This window comes from Electrophorus electricus, chromosome 5 (assembly GCF_041902795.1).
Source record: "Electrophorus electricus isolate QZ-2024a chromosome 5, ASM4190279v1, whole genome shotgun sequence".
NCBI classification, from domain to species: domain Eukaryota; kingdom Metazoa; phylum Chordata; class Actinopteri; order Gymnotiformes; family Gymnotidae; genus Electrophorus; species Electrophorus electricus.
The window spans coordinates 30725652-30735323 of NC_137501.1; positions in this window are offsets into that span (position 1 = coordinate 30725652).

The window sequence follows — 9672 nt, forward strand, 5'->3', positions numbered from 1 at the left end:
AAACCTGTTGCACAACTATACAGAGAACCATCTGTCAGCTAACTTCAGATTAGATATATCTAACTAGAAAAGGACTGGTAGCCTATTGCTACATCTAGATTTACCTAATAAAATGATTACAGTGTATAATTAGTTTCACGTTTTTGCTTCAAGACTAATGTGGCTAAGTTAAACTTAGTCCTTTAAATATATTTATGGTTTTTATCTGCTTGAAGAGCAACTGGTACACTACCCTGCACAAAATCTACCAATTGTAAAAGCCAATCTTAGGTATGGGGCAACAGCTGCTAGTCAACCCTCAGCCACCAGAGGGAGACACAGAGCCTGTAATTAAAACCGCATCCCTCCTTTGCTAGCAACATCTTATACGACAAAGGCAAGTAAATCGAATATCACCAATAAAGAAAAACAAAATAAAGTTAAAAACAAAATAAAGTTAAAGAATTAGACCAGGCCTGAGATAAAACAAGTATAAACATCGGAGTGGCTTTTTAGCGGTAGAAAGAGCTACAGGACATGAAAGTATTCAAAGACTATTCCGAGTTCAAAACTAATTCTAACCGCGCTCAGCTTGTAAAGTCGGGCCTTGTCAAAACGCCCGAGTTTCCCACCAGTAAACACGTGCTGGGGCGTTCATGTGCGCTCATCTTGTAAATACACGACCTGAAGGCAGCATAATTACCCTTACCTGGTTATTTTTTTATTTGGTTTTCGAAAAGAAGAAAGCTAAGTCGCTGAAAGTTACGGAAACACGTAGCACATTTCTCATTTTACCGTGATGATGTTGCGCTAACGTTAACATGTGTCCTATCGTAATGCTTAGCGTTGTTTTACTCGGATGCTGAAAACCTGTTTCTGAAGTGCCCAGGCGATCTTCTCGGTCTGGTGTTTCTCCTGATATTTAAGTGTAATAACTATATCTCACAGCTAAATGTTTTCACAAGTGGTTTAAAGCTTAGTTAGCACTATTCATAACAGTGTGGGTTATCAAAGGAACTTCTAAGCACTGAAAGTTTTTACCGAATATATATTATTGCAGATTACTTTTAATGGAAAGTCATTCTGGCATTTCACAACGTGTACAGTAGATAATCGTTCAGAGTTTTCGGGTTTTGTTTTTTTGTTTTTTTGTTTTTTTCCCCAGACTTAATTCTGTTGGGTACTGCTGGTCAAGCTATCCGTGCTTTGAATCTAAATGCCCCTATATATGTGTAAAATTAAGGTATTTCACGACCGACCGCAAACCCCCTTAGCAAAGAGAAAAGGACTTTTTTTATGTTATATACTTTGATGTAGACCCGCACTTTTACTGCATTTATATAATATAATCAAGTAACAAATATTATTTACTTGATTTAACTAGTTTACTTGCGTCACTACATTAAACACAACTAGTATTATAGATAAATAGCTTAAGCAATGTGCAAAATGGTTTTCCTTTATAGTATGTCTCAGACGTTTATCATAGGGCTTGACTGCCAGCCGAAACAGTGGCTATCACTAGTGCAATGTTGCAAATGTGCAGGGTAGGGCTGAAACATTACAAGTGTGAAAGATTTTAATATTTTTAATAAATCCATTTTGAAGTTTTTGTATCTGTAATGGTGTTTAAATGCCATTTTAATTCAGAGAAACCTATTTCTGGTTACCCATTTATGTGAATTTTTCCACAATGCCAAAACAATGTTTTTCAAAAATCCATATTAAAGTCCTAATGTAGTTAATGGGTCTTCCAAACAGTTTGGTTATCTATTTCTCAAAAATGTCCCATAATTCCAAAACTATTCCACTGCCATCCAAGATTAAAAGCCCTTGGCTATCACCAGTTTAGGTTTGGACAGATTTCACTGAACCATTTGTTCATAAATCATAAAGTCATACTACCTTTAGGCTGATTCATATGTTCATTTCATATAGGCTGATTTTGGATATCTGCAGTGTGGTGGATAAAATTCAAAGCCAAGAAGCTCAGAATCCCCAAATGGACTCCTCGCCAGGCTCCATTAATGAAGTAAGTGTGCACAATATTGTGGAATTTGCCAATAAATTCCAATAAATAAAGTTACAATATTTTTGTTATCATATTTCAGTATTTTATGTGTACCTTTGAATTACACTGTGTATGAATAACCTTTTAACCCAACATTTTCAAATTATTTGTTCAGTTAACAAATAATGTTATGTAGGTCAGTGTTATGTATTTTAAGTTGGATTTTTTCTAAACAGTCTTAAGGTTTGAGTATATTGCTGAAATCTATTTTTAGAGTTTAAGTATATGTGAGCATAAACAAGATAATGTTGTACCCAAAGACCGTACTCATTATGAATGTGAAAAATATTACTTCTTGAAGATATTTTTTTCTTAAAAACTGCACTGTCTCACCTTGTCATGATGACAAACAACAGTGTGCTTTAAAACAAAAGTCAATATTAAGAACATTAACTTAAAAGTTAACATTCAAATAACTGTGTAGATATCATCTGAAATAATTATACACATTTTGTAATGTAAAGCACAGATATGCGCTATAAGTGAATTAATAAATAAAATTCAAATGTTCAACTATCCTTGCTTTTCACTTTTAAGATCTATACATTATAGATGACATCTCTTTACTATTTTGTCACTAAAGAACAAACAACTTTGGATAATTTAAATTATTGCAATGAATTTGTGTAACAATTTAACATTCAAGGGGGCTGACCTCAGAAAATGTGGTCATTCTTTTTATGTGTAACTACGTGTAATTTAATGTAATTGAGTGTAATCTGAGTGTAATCTGATTCTATGAGACCTTTACCCCTATCTTGCATGACAACAGTGAAGCTTCCATCCACTTATGAAGTCATAAAAAATTAAACACCTTATATTATTTGCTTTATTAATCTGTATTAAAGTTTATTAATCTTTATTAACTCTCTCTCTCTCTCTCTCTCTCTCTCTCTCTCTCTCTATATATATATATATATATATATATATATATATATATATATATATATACATATACATACAGACATTGGTTTTACACCTTCATCCTATTTACATGCTGTTATTCAAAATATGTTAATGTAGATCAAAATAAAAGGTCAGAGGTGTAAAAATGTATTAATCTTTTAAAAGTGTCATTTATTGCTAATATAGTTGCTGAAATATTTCTTTGACAACAAGTCAAACAGAACCCCCCCATCCCAAGCCTGACCTGTTCCTTAGTCCCCAAGCTATTTGCTATCACAGCACATTCACGTCTTTCCCAAGTATATTGTTTGAATAAGACAGTTATTATCAAATACAAACTTTATATATGAAATCAGCTTTACATATGAAATCAACTTTATGTATGAAATCATAATTACATTTTTTTTATTTACTACTTTTTTCAAAACAGTTACTGTTTACTCTTGTTGAGGTAGTGTTTATTTTGACTAATTAACCACCTCATATGTTTTCATTGTTGTCTGTAGAGTGCTGCTTGTTAATTGTTAGACTTTGTGGTCTTAAAAGTCTTGCTCTGCACCATTGGATAATCAAATGTAATTTGTTTAAATAATGGAACTTTAGCATTGTCTGTGAAGAATATAATAGCTCCTCTACTGGCTGAATCTGGTCTTTGCTGTGTTTTTGGCCCAGTACTGGCTTGAGAAGGTCTTGAAAAGGTATTCAGTGAATCATTACTCTTTGTGGACATATTTGTTGGAGACTCATATATTCCCATATTTGGTCCTGTGATAACTGATGGTTCTGTGGGGTCTGTAGCTCTTTGAGTGTGAAACCGTGTGGGAATTGTGCTGGAACCAAGCTTTGAAGTTACAGGTTCTTGTGTTATAAAATCAGAAGACATGACAGTGGATACAGTGGTAAAAACATCAGCAGATGCTGACATGGTTGTCTCAGATCTCTGATTAATATTAGACTGTGTACCCTGGTCTATTGATCTCTCAGTGCTTGTATTCATGGCAGGAGTATTTGAAACTGTGTCATCTGATGGGGATATGTGGAACAAAATTTGATCAGTTGTCATAGGATTAGATACTGGGGGCAGGTGTGTTATTGGTATGATGGTTTGATATGTATTTTGGGATGAAGAATAATGATCTGAAATCACAGGTGTAGCAGAAGTGGCATCCCCAGTAATATTGTTCATGAGTAATGAAAAAATATGTCCTGTAGACACTGTTGCTGTGTTTGAGCTCTGCTTGTTCAAAGTGGCATGTGGAGAAGCCACTGATATTGAGTTTACTTGCTTGCTTTTAGCTGAGGTGGTTATCATTAATGGAATTATAGATAGGGTAGTCATCTTTATATCTGAAGTTGTGGACTCTTTGGGTGTAACTGTTTCTGTAGCAACTTGGACTTCTAGAGAAAGTGTAGAACCTGCTAAAGATAACATAGTTGTGTCACTTCTTTTTGCACTATTCATAGTGGTGGTTGATTTGGAGGTGAAATTTCGGACTGTGGCCAGGATAGGTACATTTCCGTCTATTGTGGTATGATTATTTGTGGAGGGATGACTGATTATTAGAGACTTGAGATCTTCTGATGATGATGTTGGGTTTATGAAACTTATGTTGTCAACAGTGTTTCCAGGATAATTTTTGGAATTTATGTTCCTACTGAGGGTTGATTGCATGTTGTCTTGCATGGAAGTTAACAAGGGAGCAGTTGGATTGGATGATGTTTGCAAAGAGGAAAAAGGCAGAGAAGATGAAAGACTTGCCGAAGAGGTACTGAATGGTGATGCAGTAGGTGATGATGTGTAACTTGTAGGTACTGCATTTTTCTTCTGCCCTTTAGATGTACTACCACTGTTTGGTGGTGTGGTTGTTACAACCATGTCTGAGATTTGAACAATTTCAGTAGCAGCATGGTTTACATTGGCTGTAAGTCTGGTGTTTAACGACACTGTTGTTGGACTGATGACAGCATCAATTGCTCTTGCTGTAGATGTTTCAAGAGGCTTAATGACCACACCACTTGAAGAAGCATAGGCCATACTGATGCTTGTTTTTGAAGAGTACCTTCCACTTGCCTTTGAAAGTGCTGTAGGAGTTCCAGCTTTGGTTTTATGACCAGATGCATGAGTAGTATTCAATGATGATTCTGCTGGTGATGAAGTCAGAGGTACAGTTCCTTTGCTTGTCTGAGAATCAGGAGTCATAGATTTAGTTCTTATGAGTGAAGTTTGGTTGCTGGCTGTCAGTCCAGTAGATATTCCATTTGTAGAAACCTGTGACTCTGGAGAGGGAACTGGAATGTGAGTTGGAGTTGTGGGTCCTGACAATAACGTATGAGTATTTGTTTGACTACCTGTTGTAAGGGAAGCAGTTGACGACTGAGTAGTTGCTGTTGTAGTGATAGATGTACTATCTATGATTCCATGAGTGGATCCTCCTGAGGAATTTGAAAGTGTTGTCTTCTTTATGATGTCTATGTTGGTCATGTCTGTTTGAGTTGTTGTCTGGTTGGCATCAGCTGATATCACCCCAGAGGTCTTTGAGGAATCATTTCTGTGGTTTTGTGTTGAAGAGTCACTGGTGGTAATAGAAAATGTCACAGGATTTGGTGGTGTGGATGTTGAAGGTCTGACAGTTGTTTTGTTAATGGAGCCCACACCACTTGAAGAAGCATAGGCCATACTGATGCTTGTTTTTGAAGAGTACCTTCCACTTGCCTTTGAAAGTACTGTAGGAGTTCCAGCTTTGGTTTTATGACCAGATGCATGAGTAGTATTCAATGATGATTCTGCTGGTGATGAAGTCAGAGGTACAGTTCCTTTGCTTGTCTGAGAATCAGGAGTCATAGATTTAGTTCTTATGAGTGAAGTTTGGTTGCTGGCTGTCAGTCCAGTAGATATTCCATTTGTAGAAACCTGTGACTCTGGAGAGGGAACTGGAATGTGAGTTGGAGTTGTGGGTCCTGACAATAACGTATGAGTATTTGTTTGACTACCTGTTGTAAGGGAAGCAGTTGACGACTGAGTAGTTGCTGTTTTAGTGATAGATGTACTATCTATGATTCCATGAGTGGCTCCTCCTGGGGAATTTGAAAGTGTTGTCTTCTTTATGATGTCTATGTTGGTCATGTCTGTTTGAGTTGTTGTCTGGTTGGCATCAGCTGATATCACCCCAGAGGTCTTTGAGGAATCATTTCTGTGGTTTTGTGTTGAAGAGTCACTGGTGGTAATAGAAAATGTCACAGGGTTTGGTGGTGTGGATGTTGAAGTTGTGAAAGTTGTTTTATTAATGGTGCCCACACCACTTGAAGAAGCATAGGCCATACTGATGCTTGTTTTTGAAGAGTACCTTCCACTTGCCTTTGAAAGTACTGTAGGAGTTCCAGCTTTGGTTTTATGACCAGATGCATGAGTAGTATTCAATGATGATTCTGCTGGTGATGAAGTCAGAGGTACAGTTCCTTTGCTTGTCTGAGAATCAGGAGTCACAGATTTAGTTCTTATGAGTGAAGTTTGGTTGCTGGCTGTCAGTCCAGTAGATATTCCATTTGTAGAAACCTGTGACTCTGGAGAGGGAACTGGAATGTGAGTTGGAGTTGTGGGTCCTGACAATAACGTATGAGTATTTGTTTGACTACCTGTTGTAAGGGAAGCAGTTGACGACTGAGTAGTTGCTGTTGTAGTGATAGATGTACTATCTATGATTCCATGAGTGGATCCTCCTGAGGAATTTGAAAGTGTTGTCTTCTTTATGATGTCTATGTTGGTCATGTCTGTTTGAGTTGTTGTCTGGTTGGCATCAGCTGATATCACCCCAGAGGTCTTTGAGGAATCATTTCTGTGGTTTTGTGTTGAAGAGTCACTGGTGGTAATAGAAAATGTCACAGGATTTGGTGGTGTGGATGTTGAAGGTCTGACAGTTGTTTTGTTAATGGAGCCCACACCACTTGAAGAAGCATAGGCCATACTGATGCTTGTTTTTGAAGAGTACCTTCCACTTGCCTTTGAAAGTACTGTAGGAGTTCCAGCTTTGGTTTTATGACCAGATGCATGAGTAGTATTCAATGATGATTCTGCTGGTGATGAAGTCAGAGGTACAGTTCCTTTGCTTGTCTGAGAATCAGGAGTCATAGATTTAGTTCTTATGAGTGAAGTTTGGTTGCTGGCTGTCAGTCCAGTAGATATTCCATTTGTAGAAACCTGTGACTCTGGAGAGGGAACTGGAATGTGAGTTGGAGTTGTGGGTCCTGACAATAACGTATGAGTATTTGTTTGACTACCTGTTGTAAGGGAAGCAGTTGACGACTGAGTAGTTGCTGTTTTAGTGATAGATGTACTATCTATGATTCCATGAGTGGCTCCTCCTGGGGAATTTGAAAGTGTTGTCTTCTTTATGATGTCTATGTTGGTCATGTCTGTTTGAGTTGTTGTCTGGTTGGCATCAGCTGATATCACCCCAGAGGTCTTTGAGGAATCATTTCTGTGGTTTTGTGTTGAAGAGTCACTGGTGGTAATAGAAAATGTCACAGGGTTTGGTGGTGTGGATGTTGAAGTTGTGAAAGTTGTTTTATTAATGGTGCCCACACCACTTGAAGAAGCATAGGCCATACTGATGCTTGTTTTTGAAGAGTACCTTCCACTTGCCTTTGAAAGTACTGTAGGAGTTCCAGCTTTGGTTTTATGACCAGATGCATGAGTAGTATTCAATGATGATTCTGCTGGTGATGAAGTCAGAGGTACAGTTCCTTTGCTTGTCTGAGAATCAGGAGTCACAGATTTAGTTCTTATGAGTGAAGTTTGGTTGCTGGCTGTCAGTCCAGTAGATATTCCATTTGTAGAAACCTGTGACTCTGGAGAGGGAACTGGAATGTGAGTTGGAGTTGTGGGTCCTGACAATAACGTATGAGTATTTGTTTGACTACCTGTTGTAAGGGAAGCAGTTGACGACTGAGTAGTTGCTGTTGTAGTGATAGATGTACTATCTATGATTCCATGAGTGGATCCTCCTGAGGAATTTGAAAGTGTTGTCTTCTTTATGATGTCTATGTTGGTCATGTCTGTTTGAGTTGTTGTCTGGTTGGCATCAGCTGATATCACCCCAGAGGTCTTTGAGGAATCATTTCTGTGGTTTTGTGTTGAAGAGTCACTGGTGGTAATAGAAAATGTCACAGGATTTGGTGGTGTGGATGTTGAAGGTCTGACAGTTGTTTTGTTAATGGAGCCCACACCACTTGAAGAAGCATAGGCCATACTGATGCTTGTTTTTGAAGAGTACCTTCCACTTGCCTTTGAAAGTACTGTAGGAGTTCCAGCTTTGGTTTTATGACCAGATGCATGAGTAGTATTCAATGATGATTCTGCTGGTGATGAAGTCAGAGGTACAGTTCCTTTGCTTGTCTGAGAATCAGGAGTCATAGATTTAGTTCTTATGAGTGAAGTTTGGTTGCTGGCTGTCAGTCCAGTAGATATTCCATTTGTAGAAACCTGTGACTCTGGAGAGGGAACTGGAATGTGAGTTGGAGTTGTGGGTCCTGACAATAACGTATGAGTATTTGTTTGACTACCTGTTGTAAGGGAAGCAGTTGACGACTGAGTAGTTGCTGTTGTAGTGATAGATGTACTATCTATGATTCCATGAGTGGATCCTCCTGAGGAATTTGAAAGTGTTGTCTTCTTTATGATGTCTATGTTGGTCATGTCTGTTTGAGTTGTTGTCTGGTTGGCATCAGCTGATATCACCCCAGAGGTCTTTGAGGAATCATTTCTGTGGTTTTGTGTTGAAGAGTCACTGGTGGTAATAGAAAATGTCACAGGATTTGGTGGTGTGGATGTTGAAGGTCTGACAGTTGTTTTGTTAATGGAGCCCACACCACTTGAAGAAGCATAGGCCATACTGATGCTTGTTTTTGAAGAGTACCTTCCACTTGCCTTTGAAAGTACTGTAGGAGTTCCAGCTTTGGTTTTATGACCAGATGCATGAGTAGTATTCAATGATGATTCTGCTGGTGATGAAGTCAGAGGTACAGTTCCTTTGCTTGTCTGAGAATCAGGAGTCATAGATTTAGTTCTTATGAGTGAAGTTTGGTTGCTGGCTGTCAGTCCAGTAGATATTCCATTTGTAGAAACCTGTGACTCTGGAGAGGGAACTGGAATGTGAGTTGGAGTTGTGGGTCCTGACAATAACGTATGAGTATTTGTTTGACTACCTGTTGTAAGGGAAGCAGTTGACGACTGAGTAGTTGCTGTTTTAGTGATAGATGTACTATCTATGATTCCATGAGTGGCTCCTCCTGGGGAATTTGAAAGTGTTGTCTTCTTTATGATGTCTATGTTGGTCATGTCTGTTTGAGTTGTTGTCTGGTTGGCATCAGCTGATATCACCCCAGAGGTCTTTGAGGAATCATTTCTGTGGTTTTGTGTTGAAGAGTCACTGGTGGTAATAGAAAATGTCACAGGGTTTGGTGGTGTGGATGTTGAAGTTGTGAAAGTTGTTTTATTAATGGTGCCCACACCACTTGAAGAAGCATAGGCCATACTGATGCTTGTTTTTGAAGAGTACCTTCCACTTGCCTTTGAAAGTACTGTAGGAGTTCCAGCTTTGGTTTTATGACCAGATGCATGAGTAGTATTCAATGATGATTCTGCTGGTGATGAAGTCAGAGGTACAGTTCCTTTGCTTGTCTGAGAATCAGGAGTCACAGATTTAGTTCTTATGAGTGAA